This window comes from Herpailurus yagouaroundi, unplaced genomic scaffold (assembly GCF_014898765.1).
Source record: "Herpailurus yagouaroundi ecotype Mexico unplaced genomic scaffold, PumYag 187, whole genome shotgun sequence".
NCBI classification, from domain to species: Eukaryota; Metazoa; Chordata; class Mammalia; order Carnivora; family Felidae; genus Herpailurus; species Herpailurus yagouaroundi.
Genome location: NW_024412418.1, coordinates 14,737,174 through 14,760,873, shown reverse-complemented (window position 1 = coordinate 14,760,873; position 23,700 = coordinate 14,737,174).

Genomic DNA, 23,700 nt, shown 5'->3' with positions numbered 1-23,700 from the left:
AATAATGACTGAGAATTTCTCCAAATTAATGTCAGACACCAAATTATAGATCCAGGAAGCTCAAAAATCACCAAACAGGCAAATGCAAACAAAACAAAACAAACAAACAAACCGACACCTACGCATATCATTTTCAAAATACAACTAAATCAAAGATAAAGAAGCCCTGAAAGGAGCCAGAGCGAAAAACACCTTACCTATCTATAGAGGATCAAATAGAAGAATTGCATCAGCTTCTCCTCAGAAACCATGCAAGCAAGAAGAGAGTGGAGTGAAATGTTTAAAGTGTAAAGAGAAAAACTACACACACTTATTAGAATTTTGAATCTTGTGAAAATTTCCTTCAAACATGAAGCAGAAATAAAGACTTTCCCAGACAAACAAAAACTGAGGTAATTTGTTGCCAGTAGACCTGCCTTGCAAGAAATGTTAAAAGAAGTTCTTCAGTGAGAAGAAAAACAAAAACAAAAATAAAAACAAAAACCAAAAACTCAGCAACTCAGATCTATATAGGGTCCCCTGTGTGGCTCAGTCAGTTAAGCACTGGACTCTTAATTTTGGCTCAGATCATGATCTCACAATTGTGAGATCAAGCCCCACATCAGGCTCTGTGGTACACATGGAACTTACTGTAGATTTTCTCTCTCCCTCTCCCCCTCCCTACTCACGCACATGCATGTGTGCTCTCTCTCTCTCTCAAAAAGAAACAAATAAACAAACAAACAAAAAAGTAAAACACCCTCAGACCTTCATAAATAAGAGTATCAAAGAAAGAATAAGTGAAGGTAAAATAAAAACTTTTTTTTTCTTATTCTTAATTAAACTAACAGGTAACAGTTCACCCAACAATGATACAGGGAACAGACAGGAGGAATTAGGATAGTTTGTTATTACAACATACACTAAGTGGTATTGTTTGCAAATGGACTTTGATTAGCTGTAGATGTATATTGCAAACTCTAGAGCAACAAATAAAAAAATGTGAAAAAAAGTATAACTAATATACTAAGAAAAAATGGAATCACATAAAATGTTCAGTTAAAATCACAAGACAGAAAAAGTGGAATACAAAGGTAACAAAGACAAGAAACTTAAAAAAATAATAAATATGGTAGAGATTCAACTAAATAATCCAACCAAAATGATAACCATGATTACTATGATTCATTAATATAATCATCAAGAGATTTGCAGATGCTTTAAAAGATAAGTCAACAAACTCTCATGTCTACATAGAAGTTAAATGATGAGCTTTTATAATAAGCAGGAAAAAAGAATATAGAAAAAGGAAACTGAAATACATTAAGCGACAAGTGTGTGTTTGGAGTAGTACTTTATATTTTAAGTAGTATCCATATAGCAAATTAAATGTAGGCTCCCAATGGTAAAGAACAGACTTTGTTATAGTCATTTAAAACCTATAATCAGGGCACCTGGGTGGCCCAAGCATCCGACCCTTGGTTTTGGCTCAGGTCATGATCCATCGTTCATGAGATCGAGCCCTGCATCAGGCTCTGTGCTGACAGCATGGAGCCTGCTTGGGATTCTCTCTCTCTTCCTGTCTCTCTCTTTTCCCCTCCCCTGCTCAAAATAAATAAATAAACTTTATTTATTTATCTCTCTCTCAAAATAAATAAACTTTAAAAATAAATAAATAAAACTTATAATCAAATTATGCTGTCTCAGTCCTCCATTCATTGTATTGGTAGGAAATAAAATCCTATTAATGTTGAAGTATCTCTTGTGACCCACATAATATTTCAAGCTTATATGGGTTTGAAGATGCCTCTGGTGAACCATGTCACATTGCTCCAGCTCACCTGTTATTACAGCCACAGATGTGGTGGATAGTTATGTGGAATTTCAGACGAGTGTTATGCTGACAGTATCCCACAGGATACATATGCAATGTCTCTATCCAGTTTTCTACCCAGGACCTAGGAGTGTCTCCCACATCTCAGAAGTCCATTTATAATGAGATACTAAATAGAGAAAGCAACAAGTTACTGAAAGAGTATTTTACCATTCATACACATACACACATGCTAACATGTGTATATATATATATATATATATATATATATATATATGTATACATAAAGTAATTTCTTATTTTTTGGGTTAGTCATTGTTATGGGTTGAATATATACCCCAAAATTCACATGTTAAAATCCTCCAAAACCACAGAAAAAGGGAGATAATAAAGATTAGAGCAGAAATCAATGATATCAAAAACAAAACCAAAAACCAAAATGGATCAATGAAACTAGAAGTTGATTCTTTGAAAGAATTAATAAAATTGATAACCCCCTAGCCATATTAATCAAAATGAAAAAGGAAATGACCCACATAAATAAAATCTCAAACGGTAAAGGAGGGATCACAACCAACACTGCAGAAATACAAACAATAATAAAAGAATATTTTGAGCAATTATATGTCAACAAATTGGGCAATCTGGAAGAAATGGATTAATTCCTAGAAACATATAAACTCCCAAAACTGAAACATGAAGAAGTACAAAATTTGAACAGACCCATAACAAGTAAAGAAATTAAATCAGGAGGTTGCCTGGGTGGCTCAGTTGGTTAGCCTTCTGACTTTGGGTCAGGTCATGATCTCAGGGTTTGTGGGTTCAAGTCCCACTTCAGGGATCTGTGATGACAGCTTGGAGCCTGGAACCTGTTTTGGATTCTGTGTCTTCCTCTCTCTCATCCCCTCCCCGGCTCACTCTCTGTCTCTCTCTCAAAAATAAATAAACGTTAAAAAAATTAAAAAAATTAAATCAGTAATCAAAAATTTTCCAACAAACAAGAAGTCAGGACTGGGTGTCTTCCCAGGGGAATTCTATCAAACTATAAAGAGTTAATACTTATTCTTTTGAAGCTGTTCCAAAAAATAGAAATGGAAGGAAAAATTCCAAACTCATTCTTTAAGGCCAACATTATCCTGATTCCAAAAATACACAACGACCCCACTAAAAAGGAGAATTACAGACAAATATCCCTGATGAACATGGATGCAAAAATTCTCCACAAGATACTAACAAATCAAATCCAACAGTACATTGAAAGAATTATTCACCATGATCAAGTGGGATTTATTCCTGGGCTTCAGAGTTGGTTCAATATCCACAAATCAATCAATGTGATATATGACATTAATACAAGAAAAGAACCACATTATTCTTTCAATAGACTCAGAAAAAGCATTTGACAAAACACAACATTCCTTCTTGATAAAAATCCTCAATAGAGATAGAAGGACATCCCTCAACATTATAATGTCCATATATGAAAAACCCACAGCTAATATCATTCTCAATAGGGAAAAACTGAGAGCTTTTCCCCTAAGATCAGGAGCACAACAGAGATGTCCACTCTCACTACTGCTGTTCAACAGGTACTGGAAGTCCTGGCCTCAGCAGTCAGACAACAAAAATATATAAAAGACATCCACATAAGAAAGGGAGAAGTCCAACTTTCACTCTTTACAGACAACATGATACTTTATGTGGAGAACACAAAAGACTCCATCAAAAAACTGCTGGAACTGATCCATGAATTCAGCAATGTCTCAGGATATAAAATCAATATGCAGAAATCAGCTGCATATCTATACACCAATAATGAAGCATCAGCAGGAGAAATCGAGGAATGGATCCCATTTACAATTGCACCAAAACCACAAAATACCTAGGAATAAACCTAACCAAAGAAGTAAAAGATCTGTGTGCTGAAAAGTATAGAAACTTAATGAAATAAATTGAAGACACAAAGAGATGGAAAAATATTTCACGTTCATGGATTGAGAGAACAAACCTTGTTAAAATGTCTATACTAACTAAAGCAGTCTATACATTCAGTTCAATCCCTGTCAACATTACACCTGCATTTTTCTCAGAGCTAGAACAAATAACTTTAAAATTTGAATGGAACCAGAAAGGACCCTGAATAGCCAAAATAATGGTGGATAGTCATAGCTAAAGGCATCACAATTCTGGACTTCAAGCTGGATTACACAGCTGTAATTATGAAGACAGTATGGTACTGGCACAAAAACAGACACATAGATCAATGGAACAGAATAGAGAACCTAGATATGGACTCACAAACGTATGGCCAACAAACCTTTGACAAAGCAGAAGAAAATATCTAATGGAAAAAAAAAAAGTTTCTCCAGCAAATGGTATCGGGAAAACTGGACAGTGACACACAAAAGAAACTGGACAATTTTTTTATACCATACACAAAAGTCAGCTCAAAATGAATGAAAGACCTAAATGTAAGATAAGCAAATGAACAAAAACCCATCAAAAGCCTAGAGGAGAAAACAGGCAACAACCACTTTCACCACGGCCACACCAACTTCTTACTCAACATGTCTCCAGAGGAAAGGGAAACAAAGCAAAATTGAACTATCAGAACCTCATAAAGTTAAAAAGCTTCTGCATAGCAAAGGAAACAATCAACAAAACTAAAAGGCAACTGACAGTATGGGAGAAGATATTTGCAAATGACATTGGCTAAAGGGTTAGTATCCAAAATCTATGAAGAACTTACCAAAGTCAACACCCAAACAACAAATAATCCAGTGAAGAAATGGGCACAAAACATGAATAGACGCTTTTACAAAGACACATCCAGATGGCTAACAGACACATGAACAGATGCTCAACATCACTCATCATCAAGGAAATACAAATCAAAACCATGACCAGGTACCACCTTACCCCCTGTCAGAATGGTTAAAACCAACAACTCAGGAAACAACAGATGTTGGCAAGGATGTGGAGAAAGGGGAAACCTTTTATGCTCTTTGTGGGAATGCAAACTAGTGCAGCCACTCGAGAAAACAGTAAGGAGGTTCTTCAAAAAATTAAAAATAGATCTACCCTATGACCCAGCAATTGCACCACTAGGTATTTATCCAAAGGATACAAAAATGCTAATTGAATGGGCACATGCACTCAATGTTTCTAGTAGCACTATTAACAATAGCCAAATTATGGAAAGAACCCAAATGTCCATTGACTAATGAATAGGTAAAGAACATGTGGTATATATATATACAATGGAATATTACTGGTGATCAAAAAGAATGAAATCTTGCCATTTGCAACAATGTGGGTGGAACTAGAATGTATTATGCTAAGTGAAGTAAGTCAGTCAGAGAAAGACAAATATGTGATTTCACTGATGTGAAGTTTAAGAAAAAAAATAGGTGAACATATGGAAGGGAAGGAAAAGTAAGATAAAAACAGAGAGGAGGCAAACCATAAAAGACTAATAAATACAGAGAACAAACTGAGGGTTGCCAGAGGGCTATTGGGTTGGGGGATAGGCTAAATGAGTGATGGGCATTAATGAGGGCACTTACTGGGATGAGCATAGGGTGTTATATATAAACTACGAGTCACTAAATTCTACTCCTGAAATCATTATTACACTATTACACTAACAACTTCGATTTAAATTAAAAAAAAAATTAAACCCTATCCCCCAATGTATTAGGACTTCCAGCCAATATCTGACTTCCAGACTCCAGAACTATGAGAAATAAACCTTAGCTGGGAATATGTGCATGGTGCAGTTAAATTTGGGGGGGGCGGGTATGTACATGCATATGTCCATGAATGACCTCAAAAGCACCACAAATATTAATTTTCTAGCGGTTAAATTTGAAAATGTGGAATTCATGAATAATGAGCAATTACATGGTCATATTTAGACATATTTTAACTTACAACTATAATAAATGAGTTTCTCTATCCACAGATATTATTCCATCCTCTCAATATATGTCATCCAGATCAATTGGGGAAAAAAAAAACAAATAATTGACCTCTTTATGTCATAGAAATAAATTGAAAATAGCTATCTTTGTTCCTTGTGGAATTATACTATATGGGGAAATGATTTTTCAACTGCCATGTACTATGTATCTAAACAATCAGAGGAATGTTAGAATCCTAGGTAGGTTTTATAGTGGTTCACTATAAAACATCATTGCCTTTTATAAAAAGCAATTATGAATAGATTTTGTTGCTATACTAGTGTCTCCTTTAACACAATCTGATTTTAAGATATATGAACCTTTTTTATTTGTACTTAATTTAGCCACTATGTGAAACCCAAGTTTGTGTAACAAGATCTTACTGTGTTGGTAAGACATCTTCAAAGCATTTTTACATCAATGTATCTCTTTCTTCCTTTTCACTCCCACATTCCTTTGACAATCTACTGTCCACTGAGATTAAAGTCTCTAGACAAGTTTACTTAGAAGAGCAAAGGATGAATAGAAATAGTAACTTCATATAGAGATCATTTGCAGGCTCACCAACTCCATTTCTTCTATTTTCTCATGCAGGAAATATATTTGAATTGTTAGACTATGAAGGCCCTGATTTTTTTAACTTTAATATGGAAATGAATTTCTGACTCGAGAAAATGCTGTCAATTTTTAAATTTATTTGGCTTCTTCCATATACATTCCTGTGAATCCTTCATATTTCTGTTTAGTCCCTTGTGGAAATATATTATTTATATTGAACTAGGAACTGACACTATACTACAACTCTTTCTCCAAATCACTTAATTTTAAAAGATGGAGTAAAGGAAAGACATGTTTACTTGAAAGACCAGTTTTTTGAGCTAAGCATTTACTTTTTGCCTGTGTATATTTTCTTTGCTTTCACCCCTGAAGCAAAATGAGAAAGAAAAAAAAAAGTACTACAGAAAAGACTTATTGCTCTATCTGGCATTTTTGCTGCAATTTAGACAAATAGTGGAAACTTAAAATTATAAAGATCAAAATATCTAAGTTCCTGTCTGAAGAGGCTCCATGAACTATTTAGTGCAGTGAGCTTAGAGGAAATGAAGAATTGCTTAATATTCCCTTTCGTATTAGAGAATGCCATGGCCCTATAGAGCAAATTGTTCCATAGACTGAAATTTTTCTATCACTATTTATTATCAGTATCTCCCTGGGGAAAAAAAATCTGATCAGCTATAAAATAAAGGTGGATGACTGGTGAGGTTAGATAATGTAAGGTATTGGGGCGCCTGGGTGGCGCAGTCGGTTAAGCGTCCGACTTCAGCCAGGTCACGATCTCGCCGTCCGTGAGTTCGAGCCCCGCGTCGGGCTCTGGGCTGATGGCTCAGAGCCTGGAGCCTGTTTCCGATTCTGTGTCTCCCTCTCTCTCTGCCCCTCGCCCGTTCATGCTCTGTCTCTCTCTGTCCCAAAAATAAATAAACGTTGAAAAAAAAAATTTTTTTTAAAAAAGATAATGTAAGGTGTTAGAACAGCCAAGACGTTACCCATTATCTCATTTCCCCAAATCTGTCTACAAATAATGACCTATTCTTCACAGAGCAGAGTAACTAAATTCTGAAATTCTTCCATACTTTTTTGTGGTATAATAATCATAAAAAAACTACTAAGAATCAGTATTTTGTACCAGTATTTTACACTATTAAATTTTATACCTAGAACTTAATAGCTGTTTGACTTTGGTCAAGTCATTTTCCTTCTCTGGCCCCAGTTTCCTTAACTGCTTTAATGGATACAGTAATACTTTCTCTTTTTATGGCATAGAATTTTGGTATTAAATAAATGGTGCTCTATAAAGTTCAAGCTGTTCAACAGGTATAGTTCTCTAGAATATTTGGGCAATATGATTTGAATAATTCACACCTGAGAAATAAAAATGTGTAACCAAATTTTAATCGAAAAAAATTTAAGTTTACTTATTTATTTTGAGAGAGAGAGAGAGTGGGAGGAACAGACTGAGATTGGGAGAGAGAATCTCAAGCAGGCTCCACACTGTCAGCATGGAGCCTGATGTGGGACTTAAACCTTGATAGGTTTGAGAGATAGCTGTGAGATCATGACCTGAACCTAAATCAAGAGTTGGATGCTTAACAGACTGAGCCACCCTGGCATCCCTAAATTGAAATTTCGAATAACAAATCTGCAAAAGAACCCCCCCCCAAAATCACCATATGTAAAATTTACAAAGGAAGTCAATCAAAAATGGTGTCATGACTTTTGGAACCTTGGATAAAACGAGGCAATAAAAATGGTTTGGAGCTGACGATATCCTTCTGGGAAGAGTGATAGGCTTTAAGTCCTCATTTTACTTCATGTGGAAAGTAAAGGAGGAGGCTGACTCTTGCTTCTGTTGTAGGGATGGAAGCTTCTTATAGTTCCTATTTCCTGCAGCTGAGCACAATAGATTCTTGTTACCTGACCCATTCTTACAAAGCCAGGTAGGTTACAGAAAAGGGAGAAGTGATAGGGTGAGCTTGCATTTCCAGAATTTGTTGGGGACAAAGGATGTATTAGTGTGTATCATGCTGAAAAAAAAAAAAAAAAGAAGAATCACCTCGCAGACATTTTTCTCCCTGTATAAGTGGGCTGCCTACAGAGGTGGACAAACCCAGAATCAAGAAGCTGGAAATGAATATAGAATTCTTTGGGACCAAAAGAATAGGAATTGATCTATTGGAATAGATGCTATTCTGCCCAGGAAAGAGGACCCAGTGATTATGCCCAGTGAAAGTCATAGTTAATTATTAGCCATTCCCAGAGGATAAACTAAATTTTGAGGTGAAACAGTTTAAGAAAACCTTATCTGTGCTCTTACTACTTTTTCTTCCTTTGCTACCATATTTGACCCAGAAGGGTTCACATTTGGTAGCAAGCCAAAAGGGAGGAGAAAAAGAGAAAAACAAGTCAGAGGAACAAAGAATCCAGCTTTCTAACTACATGTCATTTTCCTACTATGAGTTTTCATTTGGTATCAGTTTTAAGCTGTTCAAATGAAAATTTACTGTCAAACCAGCTTACATTTTATGATTCATATCTTTTAATGCACATCATATATATTGAATAGAGACTGTATCTGTGACACAGTGACTCTTAGCCTGCCATTTTCATGCACAAAGTGCATGAAGTTTTTAAAGTTTTCATTTTATGTCAAGGGAAAACCTTCCCCTACCAAAGGAAGTTTAATGGAAACAGTGGAAGACACAAGAGTGAAGTTGAATTTTGACCATGCCATGAGTAAAGTGTGTGCAGCATTTCTGTAATGATGGAATAAAAAACAAGGAAATCAAGCCCATCCTTTTTCCCCACTCTTAAAATTTTTTTTTTCTTAATGTTTATTTATTTCTGAGACCAAGAGAAATAGCATGAATGGGGAGGGGCAGAGAGAGAGGGGGACACAGAATCTGAAGCAGGCTCCAGGCTCCCAGCTGTCAGCACAGAGCTGGATGCAGGGTTTGAACTCACAAACTGTGAGATTATGACCTGAGTTGAAGTCAGACATCTAACCGACTAAGCCACCCAGGTGCCCTGCTTTACTCCCACCCTTAAATGGGATTCAGTTTAGAAACCCCGCAATGCTTCTCATAGTCTCTTTGCCCAGTCACTTTTACCTTTTCCCATTTTTCTTACCATCCATATTGTCTAGAACCTCTTAATCACTAATCTCTTACCCTTCAGAGCTCATTTCTGCCCTCAGCACATGGTGTTTTACATGTCTTGTCATGTCATTGTTCTTTTATTTTTTCATTGTGTATGTCCACATAAATTCTTCAACAGATTCTTATTTTTTCCTTATAATTGTTTAAAGAATTTAGGGGCACCTGGGTAGCTAAGTCAATTAAGCATGTGACTTAGGCTCAGTCATGATCTTGTGGTTCACGAGTTCGAGCCCTGCATTGGGCTCTGTGCTGACTGACAGTTCAGATCCTCGAGTCTGCTTCGGATCTGTGTCTCCCTCTCTCTGCCCCTCCCCCTTCTCATTCTAACTCTCTCTATCTGTCTCTCTCTCTCTTTCTCTCTCAAAAATAAATTAAAACATAATTCTTATTTATTTTTAATTTAATTCAATTTTTTATTTTTTTTCTCCCAGATTTTATTTAAAGTCAAGTTAGTTAACATATAATATAGTACTGGTTTCAGGAGTAGAATTTAGTGATTTGTTAATTACATAAAACACACAGTGCTCATCACAGCAAGTGCCCTCCTTAATACTAGCACCCGTGTAGGCCATCCCCCCAACCACCTCCCCTTCAGCAACCCTCAGTTAGTTCCCTATAGTTAAGAGTCTCTTATGGTTTGTCTCTCTGTTTTTAATTGTATTTTTCTTTTCCTTCCCCTATGTTCACTGTTTTCTTTCATAAATTCCACGTATGCGTCAAATCATATGGTATTTGTCTTTCTCTGACTCATTTCACTTAGCATAATAAACTCTAGTTCATCCACATCATTGCAAATGGCAAGATTTCATTTTTGTTGATGGCTGAGTAATATTCCTCTGTGTGTGTGTGTGTGTGTGTGTGTGTGTGTGTGTGTGTGTATACACACACCACATCTTCTTTATCCATTTAGCAGTCAGTGGCTATTTGGGCTCTTTCCATAATTTGGCTATTGATGATAATGCTGCTATAAATACGGGGATGCGTGTGACCATTTGAATCAGTATTTTTGTGTCCTTTGGATAAATACCTAGCAGTACGATTGCTGGGTCATAGAGTCGTTCTCAATTTAACTTTCTGAGGAACCTCCACAATGATTTCCATTTGGCAGCACCAGTTTGCATTCCCACCAACAGTACAAGAGGGTTCCCCTTTCTCTCCATTCTCACCAACATCTGTTGTTTCCCGAGTTGTTAATGTTAGCCATTCTGACAGATGTGAGGTCGTATTTCCTTGTGGTTTTGATTTGTATTTCCTTGATGATCAGTGATATTGAACATTTTTTTTCCGTGTGTCTCTTAGCCATAGGTTTGTGTTCTTTGGAGAAATGTCTGTTCGTGTCTTCTGATCATTTCTTAAATGGATTATTTATTTTTTGGGTGTTGAGTTTGATAAGTTCTTTATAGATTTTGAATACTAACCCTTTATCCAATGTGTCATTTACAAATATTTTCTCCCATTCCATTGGCTGGCTTTTAGTTCTGTTGATTGTTTTCTTCACTATGCAGAAGCTTTTTACCTTGATCAAGTCTCACTAGTTCATTTTTTTAAAATTTCCCTTTCTTCCACAGATGACTAGTAAGAAGTTGCAGTGGCTGAGGTCAAAGGACTTTGATGGTTTCCTGTCTCACATTTAGATCTTTCATCCATTTTGAATTTATTATTGTGTGTGGTATAAAAAAGTTGTCCAGTTTCATTCTTTTGCATGTTTCTGTCTACTTTTCCCAAAACTATTTGCTGAAGAGACTTTTTTCCATTAGATATTCTTGCCTGCTTTGTCAAAGATGAGTTGACCATATCGTTTTACATCATTTTTGGGTTCTCTAATTTGTTCCAGTGATCTATGTGTGTGTTTTTGTGCCAGTACCGTACCGTTTTGATGATTACAGTTTGGTAATATAGTTTGAAGTCCAGAATTGTGATGCCTCCATCTTGGTTTTCCTGTTCAACATTACTTTGGCTATTTGGGGTCTTTTCTGGTTCCATACATATTAGAGAACTGTTTGTTCTAGCTCTGTAAATAATGCAGGTGTAATTTTATAGGGATTGCACTGAATGTGTAGACTGCTTTGGGTAGTATAGACATTTTAACAACATTTGTTCTTCCAATCCATGAGCATGGAATGCTTTCCCATTTCTTTGTCTTCTTTAATTTCTTCCACAAGCTTTCTATAATTTGCAGAATATAGATCTTTCACCTCTTTTGTTAGGTTTATTCCTAGGTATCTTACGGTTTTGGTGCAATTGTAAATGAGACTGATGCTTTAATTTCTCTTTCTGTTGCTTCATTAATGGTATTCATATGCAACTGATATCTGTACATTGATTTTATATCCTGTGACTTTTCTGAATTCCTTTTTTAATTGTAGTAGTATTTTGGTGTGGTATTGCAGCTTTTCCACATAGAATATCATGTCGTCTGCAAAGAGTGAATGTTTGAATTCTTCCTTGTCAATTTGGGTGCCTGCCTTTTATTTCTTTTTGTTGTCTGATTGCTGAAGTTAGGACATCCAATAATAATGTTGACCAGCAATGGGGAGAATGAATATCTCTGTCGTGGTCCTGACCTTATGGGGAAAGCTCTCAGTTTTTCCCCATTGAGGTTGATATTAGCTGTGGGTCTTTCATATACGGTCTATATGGTATTGAAGGATGTTCCTTCTGTCCCTACTTTCTTGAGGGTTTTTACCAAGAAAAGATGTTGTATTTTGTCAAATGCTTTTTCTGCATCTATTGAGAGAATCATATGGTTCTTATCCTTTTTTTTTTATTAATGTAGTGTATGATATTGATTTATTTGCAGTATTGAACGATCCCTGCATCCCAGGAATAAATTCTACTTGATCGTGGTGAATAATTCTTTTAATGTACTGTTGGATTTGATTTTCTAGTATTTTGTTGAATATTTTTTTATCCATGTTCATCAAGGAAATTGGTCTGTAATTCTCCTTTTTAGTGGAGTCTTTGGTTTTGGAATCAAGGTAATGCTGACCTCATGGCATGAGTTTGGAAGTTTTTCTTCCATTTCTATTTTTTGGAAGTGTTTCAGAAGAATAGGTAGTAACTCTTCTTTATAGTTTGGTAGAATTTCCCTGGAAATCCACCCAGTCCTAGAACCTTGTTTGGTTAGGTTTGTCAGGTTACGTGTTTGAGACTTTTCTTCCTTCTTGATAAGCACCTGTATTGCTATATGTCTCCCTCTTATGACCATTGCAACCCAAAGGTTTTGGACTCTCATATTTTCATTTTCATTGCTTCCATGTATGTTTTTTTTTTTAATTTCTTATTTAATTCCCTGATTAACCCATTCATTCTTTAGTAGGATGTTCTTTAATCTCCATGTGTTTGTGGTCTTTCCAAATATTTTGTTGTGGTTAACTTCAAGATTCATAGTTTTGTCGTCTGAAAATATGCATGGTATGATCTCAATCTTTTTGTACTTTTTGAGGCCTGATTTGTGACCCTGTATGTAATATAATCTGGAGAATGTTCCATGTGCACTCAAGAAGAATGTGTATTTTGCTGTTTTAGGGTGAAATGCTCTGAACATATCTGTTAAGTGCATCTGGTTTAGTGTGATTCAAAGTGATTGTTTCCTTGTTGATTTTCTATTTAGATGATCTGCCCATTGATGTAAGTGGGGTGTTAAAGTACCCTACTATGATTCTATTATTATCAATGAGTTTCTTTAATATATTATTATTTGATTTGTATATTTGACTTCTCCCATGTTGGGGCATAAATATTTATAATGTTAGATCTTCTTGTTGGATAGACCCCTTTATTATGATATGGTGCCCTTCTTCATCTCTTATTAAGTCTTGTTTAAAATCTAGTTTGTCTGATAAAAGTATGACTGCTCTACCTTTCTTTTGATGCCAGTTAGCATGATAAATGGTCTAGAAGGGTCTTGTGATTACACAGTTGGATTTAAGGAATTTTCACACTAGCTTTTTTTGTTGTCAATTGTTTTTCTCCAGTTTGAGGAAGTAAGTTAGTGTATCTCACATATGGATATATGTTTATAAACTGTCAACCTGTTTTTTCCCCAGATTTATTGAGATATAATTGACAAATTCAAACTTTCAACTTTTTAAGTCCTGCAGATAGCTGTGGTTTGCATTATATTATTTTGTTCTGATCCTTTGTTGACCAACATACCTGCCTACCATTTTCTCTATCCCAAGGTTAGAGTTACCAACAGTGAGAATCTGGTTGTCCTTCATAGTATAAATTATTGTTTATTACAGTATTACTTATTATTTCTAATTGTATATTATGCCAATGTAATTTTAGCTTAAGTGCTTCTAAGCTTTGAAGCTTCACTCGTGGCTTACTGACAGAGAGTCCAAGAGTATAGTTCTTCCATTTGGAGCACAAAGACAGAACAATTTTCCCTGGGTCACTGGCATTCAGTATTGAATTCAGAATATGAATTCCAGTCACTGTCCACCTTGTCAAATACTTGTTGTATTCCTATACATAAATGTCAGGCTTTATGGATTTCGGTCAGAATTGACCCTTATGACAGTCACTGTAAACTCTCACAAGCTGGCAGTGGCTTTCGCTTCGTTTCTCCTTCTGTGATTTCCGAGGCATAGTCTAACCATAATTCAGAATCACTTTATTTGGCGCCTAGTTCATTAAATTCCTCCAACTTCTCAAGTTTTTCTATTACTGGTTCCTATGCCAGCAGTTCTGAAGCTTACTTTCTTCATAGGTCTATTATCTTTGCACTTGTCCCCCTAACAATAGTATTTGCAATAACAGAACCCAGCATTGGCCTTGAATCAGCTTTAAGAAATCTGAGATTACATCTCAATAGTTATACAAAGAGACTCAATTTGTTAATGAACAGGGAGTGAAAATTATTTTTCAGTCTACTTCTTTTTAAAGTTTTTCTCTAAATTTAGCAAGCTTCTGCATCTCTGAATATATTAAGTTATCTGCATGAAACATACAGTTTCAAATAACACATACTGCATGATTTGCAAATTTGAATTCTTCATTCTTTCCAAAATACTGCTAAGATGTTTCACTGCTCCAATGCCTCGTAATTAAAGATTCATTGCCATGTCCCATGTTCCACAATTTGACTCAGGAGAGTGTAGAGGAAGGTGTTAACCTGGGTGTACCTGACCATCACTTGTCTCAGAGAAGCCTATTGGCCTCCTCAAATCCTTCTTATATTTCTTTCTTTCTTTTTTTTTTTTTTCTTGTTTGCCTTCTCAGAATCTGAATCTGTTGAAAGAGGCCAATGTTGCTTAATCTCTAAACATTATCAGAGTCACAAAACACTTTTTAAAAGCAAGAAACTAATTTTAAAAAGGTTTCTATCATTTATATTTATCCTTTAAACATTATAGGAGGGATCCTAGAGGTAAAGCCACAGAATACTTTTTCTTTTCTCCATTTCTTCAAGGCTTTTATTTTCTAGAGATTCTCATTTACTCACCCCTCCCACCTCCCTTATCCCCACCTCCTCTACATTTCCTGTGCAGTGTGTAACTCCTTCTCTGGGGTTCTTCTTTACTAATTACCCCAGCCCTTTGCTATGTAGATTTATTTAGTACTTCTTGCTAAACTGTTCTAGTTCTCTTCCTTCTCTCAGATTCTGTACTTTTCTGATTATTCTTTGATTCTGCATCATTCTGCAAGGCAGGAATGAAAATCGTTACTTATTACAGTCTTTTCTTTCAAGAGCATTGTGAATATTTCTGCTTCCATGGTTTTCTTTTTTCTTTTTTTAATTTTTAAATTTTATTTAAATCCAAGTTATTTAACATATAGTGTAATAACGATTTAAGGAGTAGAATTTAGTGATTTGTCACTTACATATAACACCCAGTGCTCATCCCAACAAGGGTTCTTCTTAATGTCAACACGCCTCCAGCAACCCTCAGTTTGTTCTCTATATTTAAGAGTCTCTTATGGTTTGCCTCCCTCTCTTTTATTTTTCCTTCCCTTCCCCTATGTTCACCTGTTTTGTCATGAAAACTATACCAATAAAGAGATATAGATTATGTGAGAGTGTGACAAGACATTTTCATAGGATCAATTAAAATCTTTATGAAAATGGTCATATTACCAGATACCTATTGGGAAGTCTAAAAATTCATGGAGTTAAAGTGATTCTATATCGAGTTAATTTTTTTTTTTAATTTTTTTTTTCAACGTTTATTTATTTTTGGGACAGAGAGAGACAGAGCATGAACGGGGGAGGGGCAGAGAGAGAAGGAGACACAGAATCGGAAACAGGCTCCAGGCTCTGAGCCATCAGCCCAGAGCCTGATGCGGGGCTGGAACTCACGGACCGTGAGATCGTGACCTGGCTGAAGTCGGACGCTTAACCGACTGCGCCACCCAGGCGCCCCTCGAGTTAATTTTTTTACATCAACTTAAATTTAAATGGCAATATCATGGTGACGGCCCGTGCCTTTCCAATGCCTTTTTATTCTGATAACAAAATCCGAAATGAAATACTTCTCTTTATTTCTTGGGTTACTCTATTTGTATACAATTTAGTTACATTCACATTTAGGGAAAGATAATAGTATCTATAAACTCTCTTTCGGTCCACTGAAGGACATTCCCAATTGTCCTTTCTACAAATATATCTGGAATTGCTCAGGAGGGCTTATATGTTTTTATATTTTCAGTCCTGGTTAAACTGTTTTTTTTCCATGTAGGTAGAGAGAGAATTGAGAGGTAGCCCTTAAGTCTTAACTTTTCAACTCCTGGTCTCCCAAGATAGCTGGACCAAAGAAATAAAATGCCCTTCTTAGTCTATCTCACTGTTACCACCACTGCCTTTTCAGATGTGAGAGATGTAAATTGTTTGTATTATATTATTTGAGAACACTTGAGTTTGTTCTGGAGAACAAAAAAATCAAATAAATAGAACAATAGGAAAAACTTATGTGTTCAGTAAGGATAGTAATTAAATAAGTATTTTGTGAGAAACAAAATTCATAATGTATAAAGTACAGATAGTAAGTTAGTAAAACTGGGGAAATATGATTAAAAACAAAATCACCTCCCAACCTAGAAACCATCTCCACAAAGGTAGTAAAGAAAGAAAATGACCGTATTATTAAATAAGCATTAAATGATGATGTCATGCACATTTCAGGTAATCAGCTCAGAGATTACAAAGACCAAAAGCAATCTCATCCTTTGATATAGTTAAGCAGATACAACACATTACATACATGTTTTCAAGATAAACAAAAACTAGTTCTCAAGAAAAAGGATCTGAGAGCACCATCCTAAATGTGTATGGTACTTGGGGTGACCACTGTGTTAGCTAATTGACTTTATCCAGAGGAAAAACAATTATACTATTTAAAAAAGTGATGCATGTACATACAATATTTCCATCCTTCATTTTATATGTTGGGTAAAGTCAGTATATTCCCTTTTAGTTTGCAAACACCTGGATGCAGAGATTACATCTTCTGGACTTAGAACGAAGGATGATTAACAAATCTCATATTCCTGGCCATAGTTGAATACTCTCTTTAGTTCAGTTTCAATACCATATAATTTTTCCACATCTGAATTTTATATATGCCCTTTATGCACGCACACACACACACACACACACACACACATACATATTACTCAAATGGTAATAGTGATTGTCTGATATTCTAAAAAAAATTTTTTTAAATGATCCAAAAAATAATGTAGGCTGTTCTCTAATGTAATTTATTTCTGGAATGCATGCCATGAAATGGATTGCCATAAGATTTTTTATTTTTACAAATACATTGAGGGTTTGTATCTCTTATAAAGATGAAGGGATAAATTAAACCAAAGAAATGACTAACCATAAGCCGTGAAATATACATATAATTTTAAAAATGTTTAATAATGTCGCACTGATGTCTTATATAGGTTTGAATATATATAAATATGTTATATTTGTATATATATACAACATATATATTGCATATACATATACATATACATGCATTTATATACAACATACATGTTATATATACAATATACAGATATATGTATTATTCAAACCTGTATAAGACATATACTATTATATTATAAACATACATATATATATACATATATAGTAAATGTCTTACATAGGTTTGAATATATACAAATATAGCATGTATTTGTAGTATATATATTATAATGTTGTTCTCATTGAAGTCCCCAATTATTTCTCTGCCCATTATGCTTTAACCAACAATAGTAATTAATTACCCATTGTCTTTGATACTTCTGACCAATAAGTCTCTTTTTCCTGTATGTTGGTTTTGAGAGTAAATTCAGATTTTTTTTTGCATTGCTTTCCTCCCCACCCCAGCTTTATTGAAGTATGATTTACAAGTAAAAATTCTATACATTTAAAGTGTACAAGGTGATGATGCAATATGTATTGTAAAATGATTATCACAGTCAAGCTAATTAATGTATTCATTACCTTGTGTGTGTGTGTGTGTGTGTGTGTGTGTGTGTGGTGAGAACATTTAAGATCTACTCTCCTAGCAAATTACAAATACATAATACATCATTATTAACTATAGTCAACATGATGTACATTAGGTCTCCAGAATATTCGTCTTTCAAGTGGAAGGTTGTACCCTTTGACCAACATTTCCCCTTTCTCCCACACCTTGCCCCTGGTAACTACCCATCTACTCTCTGTTTCTATGAGCTTTAACTATTTTAGATTCCACATAAGCAGGATCATGAAGTACATGTCTTTCTCTGACTTATTTCACTTAGTGTAAAGACCTCCAGTTTCATCTGTGGTGTCGCAAATAGGGGGATCATTTTTAAGGCTGAATCCATTCATCCGTCGTTGGACACTTAGGTTATTTCCATATTTGATTATTGTGGAAAATGTTGCAATGAATGTGGGGATGCAGATATCTCTTTAAGGTAATGATTTTATTTTCTTTGGATATACACCCAGAGGTGAGATTACTAGATCATATGATAGTTCTATTTTGAATATTTTGAGAAACTTCTGTATTGTTTGTAAATGACTGTACCAATTTACATTCCTGCCAACAGTGTATCAACGTTCCCTTTCCTCCACATCTCACCAACAATTGTTATCTTTTTATATTTTGATGATCACATTGGTAACAGTTGTTAGAATATATTAGGATATATCATTGTGGTTTTGATTTGCATTTCTCTGATGAGTAGTGACGTTGAACACCTTGCATATACCTATTACCCATTTATATGACTTCTTTTAAGAAATGTCTATTCATGTCCTTTGCCCATTTTAGTCATATGTATGTATGTATGTATGTATGTGTTGCTATTTAGTTGTATAAGTTCCTTATGTATTTTGGTTATTGACCCATTATCTAATACATATCTGATATCTGTCATTCTGTGGTTTGCATTTTCATTTTCTTAATGTGTTTTTGTTTGTTTTGCTTTGCTTTGTTTTTGCTGTACAGAAACATTTTAATTTGATGTAGTCCCACCTGTTGTTGTTTTGCTCTTGTTGCCTGAGCATTTGGAGTCATACGCATAAACCACCCCAAGACCAATGTTAAGGAGCTTTTCACCTATGTTTTCTTGTAGGAGTCTTATGGTTTCAGGTCTTACATGACCATATGAGGGAGCGTGTGGGTGGCATAGTCAGTTAAGCCTGGCTCTTGATTTCAGCTCAGTTCATGATTGCACGTTCATGAGACTGAGCCCTGCATCAGGCTCTGTACTGACAGCATGGAACCTGCTTGGGATTCTCTCTCTCTCCCTCTCTCTCTCTGTCAAGAATAAATCAACTTAAAAAAAAATGAAGAATATGACTCTCTTTTACATTGATTCAGTGTTCACTATATCAGGAGGATTTCTGGTTACACACATTATCTTGGGTGTTAGCAGGCTAACAAAGCTTAGTTCCAGGGAACTCAAGGGGAATGAGCCAAGGATTACTACTGTTGATAATCTTCTAATCCCTAGCTCTACAGAATATGATGATAAATGTTTTTTTTTTTTTCCATGGCCCTTCCAAATCCACTGAAGTTAGGAAACCCATTTAGCCATCCAAGTCTCTCACTAATATCCATGAATTATAGAGAAAAACTATTCTAGCACTTTTTAAAAAATAAGTTGTTCCACTCATCAGCAAATTTATCAATACCTTGGTGAAAACTATGTCTTCTCATAAGTTTATAATGCAAAGACAAAATCTGCATTCATAGCCTCCAAAAATGATAGATTCTTCCCTGTACCTTTTCCTAAATAATTTCTGGAATTTGAAATCTTTGTACCATGGACTACTGGTGAGTTGAGATCTCAGAAACATGTAGGAAGAAATTAGATTAAAACTAAAATATTTAATCCATGCCCTCTGGTGATTACATCTATATTAATAAATATCACATAATCTGAAAATTCTAGTCTTCATTTGGTTGGACTGTTTCTGAATTTATTTCCATAAATACTCTTCAGATTTATATCATTATGAAGTGGCAAACCTGTCCTTCTTGGTATTTAGGCCCTCTCATATATTTACTATAAAATACTCGAAGGTATACTTGTTATTTTCAAATGCCTTAATTGTTTTTATTAAATTTTCTAAATGTTTATTTATTTATTTTGAGAGGGAGACAAAGAAAAAGCAGGAGAGGGGAGGTAAGAGAGAGAGGGAGGGAGAGAACCCCAGGCAGGCTCTGCACTGTCAACGTGGAGCCTGATGTTGGGCTTGATCCCACGAACCATGAAATCATGACCTGAGCTGAAACCATGAGTCGGATGCTCAACTGAGTTACCCAGGTGCCCCTTAAATGCCTTAATTTTTATATTAGAGCTGCATTAGTTGATATTAAATTCAACTGATGTTATAATTTGGCAACTCCAGAATTGAATAGCAAGAGTTCTTTCTGTGTTCTTCAACTCTGTGCCTATAGGTGATACAAATATTTTTACCATGTTCATGGACGCTCCTTGCGCTTCAGTATATGATTTGACCTGAACGTTTTGGGAGCAAAGATTATAATACTCTTTTCTTAAGCCATCCAGTGCTGTTTGAAGTAGTTATTACATATAATAATTATTGAAGTCCTCATGCCCTTTATACTATTGTATATTATAAGTACCTCAGTCTCTCAAACTTTGTCTTTCTCCTAGCTGACACAGTGATACATGAACTTGTAGTTTCACATCTGCATGCTGTATGTTTAGAGTTTCCTATCACTAAATATGTAGGGATGTGTTTTTCATTGTCTTCCAGATTCTTCCTGATTGTTGTGAACTTTGTTACTACTTCCAGACCCAATTCATGGTGTCATAAGAGTTTTTGTTTTCAGACAACAGAAATTAACTCTGATTAATTCAAGAAGACAAAGTATTTGCCAGAAAAATAGCAGATACTCACAAATTAATTGGACATCTGATAAATGAGTGTTAAAAAATAGGGATGTAGGACTAGGCAGTCAAGAACAAAATCACATTGCCCTACAGAATCAGTCTTATAACAATGTGTTCTCTGAAATAACTCCTACATGGTAGTAGATAACCTCCATGGGAACAGAATGAGCATGCTGCTACCGTCAATTCATAATTGATGCTAGTACTACTAGTGGTAAGGTGAATTTTAAACATCCCTGCTACTCTTAGCCACTTTTTCAAGACTTAAAATCCATTCTAGTTATACCAGTTTGGCTGAGATTAGATTAAATGTATTATATGGATAGATACAGATGTAGAAATATATCCAAGTATGTGAGCATAAATAGAGAGATACAGTAGAACTCATAGATAGATAGATGATAGATAGGTAGATAGATGAGAAAGTATGTGTGTGTGTATATTGCATTATATGCAGTATTTTTATAAATACAAAAAGTGCTTCACAAAGTACAGGCACAAAAACAGGGCTCAAAAATATTAGCTATTGTTTACTCAAAGAGACAAATGAACATTGTTTTCTTCCCTTAGATGTATTTATAATTACTCTTAACTGCTATTTATTCTCTACTCTGCCCAGCTAAGAGAACTAGACATAAAGAAAGGAAAGGAAATAATTTTTGCCATTACTATGGTCTACTTAGATCATGCCATTGTTATACATTATATGTACAAAAGTTATTAAACAAGAATACAAAATAATAAACAGAAAAAAGTATTTGAACAAAATAGAATGCACCATCTTATATTGACTTATAATAGTGCATTTAGGTGACCTTGAAATAAATGTCCGTTCATATGATATGAAACTTTGAATTTTTGAATTAATCACACAGAATGTGTGATTATATATATATATATATATATATATTCTTAGGATCTTAGAGGTAAAATTATGCTGCTTCTCAGCACTTAATCTTTTTCTTGTTCTGTTCCTTTTTTGATATCATTCTATGACATAAATACAATTCAATACAATGAAAAATTAGAAGAGTAAATTCAATGCATTATTGTTCATTATTAATGTATTTTTACTTTCCAGTCATTGAAAACAGTGACAATTAAAATAGGAAAACATCTATAATATAAAGAATTTAGTAACCATATAATAGAATAATGTTTTCAATGAGTCTTCAAGAAAACTAGAGGCTATAAAACTTTTACTAATCTTGATTAAGGGTAGTATCCAACATTAATGACACTAAAACTAGATACTACATCCCTTCTCTGAGTCAATATTATTGCAGCACCATCTTAGCTTGCTTGTTAAACAGCCATCATCATGGGAGATGAGCGTTGTAGTGGTTTATTAGTGACTGTCAGATGAATAATCCAGAAATGCCTATTTCAAAAATGTAATTTATTAGACAATTTATATTCTTTTCTTCAGATGATGTCTTTCCTTTCGTGTCTGTAGAGTTTAACTTTCAAATTCAGTGAACTGTTATTACGGGTATCAAGTTTTAGAACTATTCCCTGCCTTTATATTTTTAGACACTCAACTGGTTGGATTATTTTAATAGAATTAATCACATATATCAGTCAATATGGTAATTTAGTCCAATCTTTTTTGTCTGACTTAATTCCACTGTCAAGACAGATAAAATGCCCCCAGCCTATTAACAAGGAAACTGAAAATAACTAACTATGCTTTGGGATTCGATGTTTCTTCTGGCAAGTCAGGTCATGCCTCAAAAAAAAAAAAAAATCCTCCTACCATATGAAAGTTAAAAAAATAATAAAACCCAGAAAAAAAAATAAATTGAAAAATTCAGCAGCCTGGATTTCTTGGCTCTGAACAATGCCATAAATTCATTTCTGGTAGAGGCCATAGAGAGCAATACTTTATTTCTCCCTTGAGTTCCATAAAATCAATGAAAATGAGACAGATGTTTGTCAATTTTTTTGGAAGGTAGATGGCATAGAAAGCAAAGATTCCAGGTGACGAACACAGGTGCTGAAACGAAGGATTATTTGTTACATTTAAACATTTGGAACCTAAGAGATGTACCAGTCTGGGGTCAGATTCATAAAAGAGTTGAGGCCTTTCCCTGAATAAAAATAATAATAAATACAATGAAATAAGCTATCCTGGAAGCAGAAATAAATTATACATTGAATGATGGAATAATGTTAAACGCTAACACTGCATGAGGAAGAAACCTCCTAAATGAATGAGGTCATTTTTACCATGTTTTCTATAAATTGGTGGGAAGTAACACATCTGAGGTTGGATACTTGCCATTTTCTTTGTAAAACTGCCCCATCCTGTGGAATTTCAATGTATGGATGAGAAAGATCCATAAAACAATGTTGTAATTCACAGCTATAAGCACAAAGAAATAATTCTATCAGAAAGTGAATCACGTGGGTAGAATATCATCATAGATTTGATAAAGGGTAATGAATTTCCTTTCAGGGAGTACCAAACACCAGAAGCAGAAAATATTACCTATGAATTTTGCACTATACAGAGAACTGTGCTTCTTTTTAAAAACCTTGGAAGCTAGAGAACAGAGTATTTTCAGGGAAATTTCACGCTATGTTGATTCAATGAAAGATGTCTGAAAACTTTTAGTTTGGAATATAAATAACTATAGTTATTATACAGTATCTTTTTTGACAAAATCTATTTTTTTAATGTACTACTTAGCTTTCTTTGCTTCTTTTAGAGAACTTTTCTGAAGGCCTTCTTAATTACAAAGTTTGCTTGAGGGAAGAACTTTATTTTTCTTATTTGGCTTCTACCATTGAATGCCCACAATGTTTGGGATGAAAATGAAAGCTTCTGACAACCAGAAAATAAATGTCTATC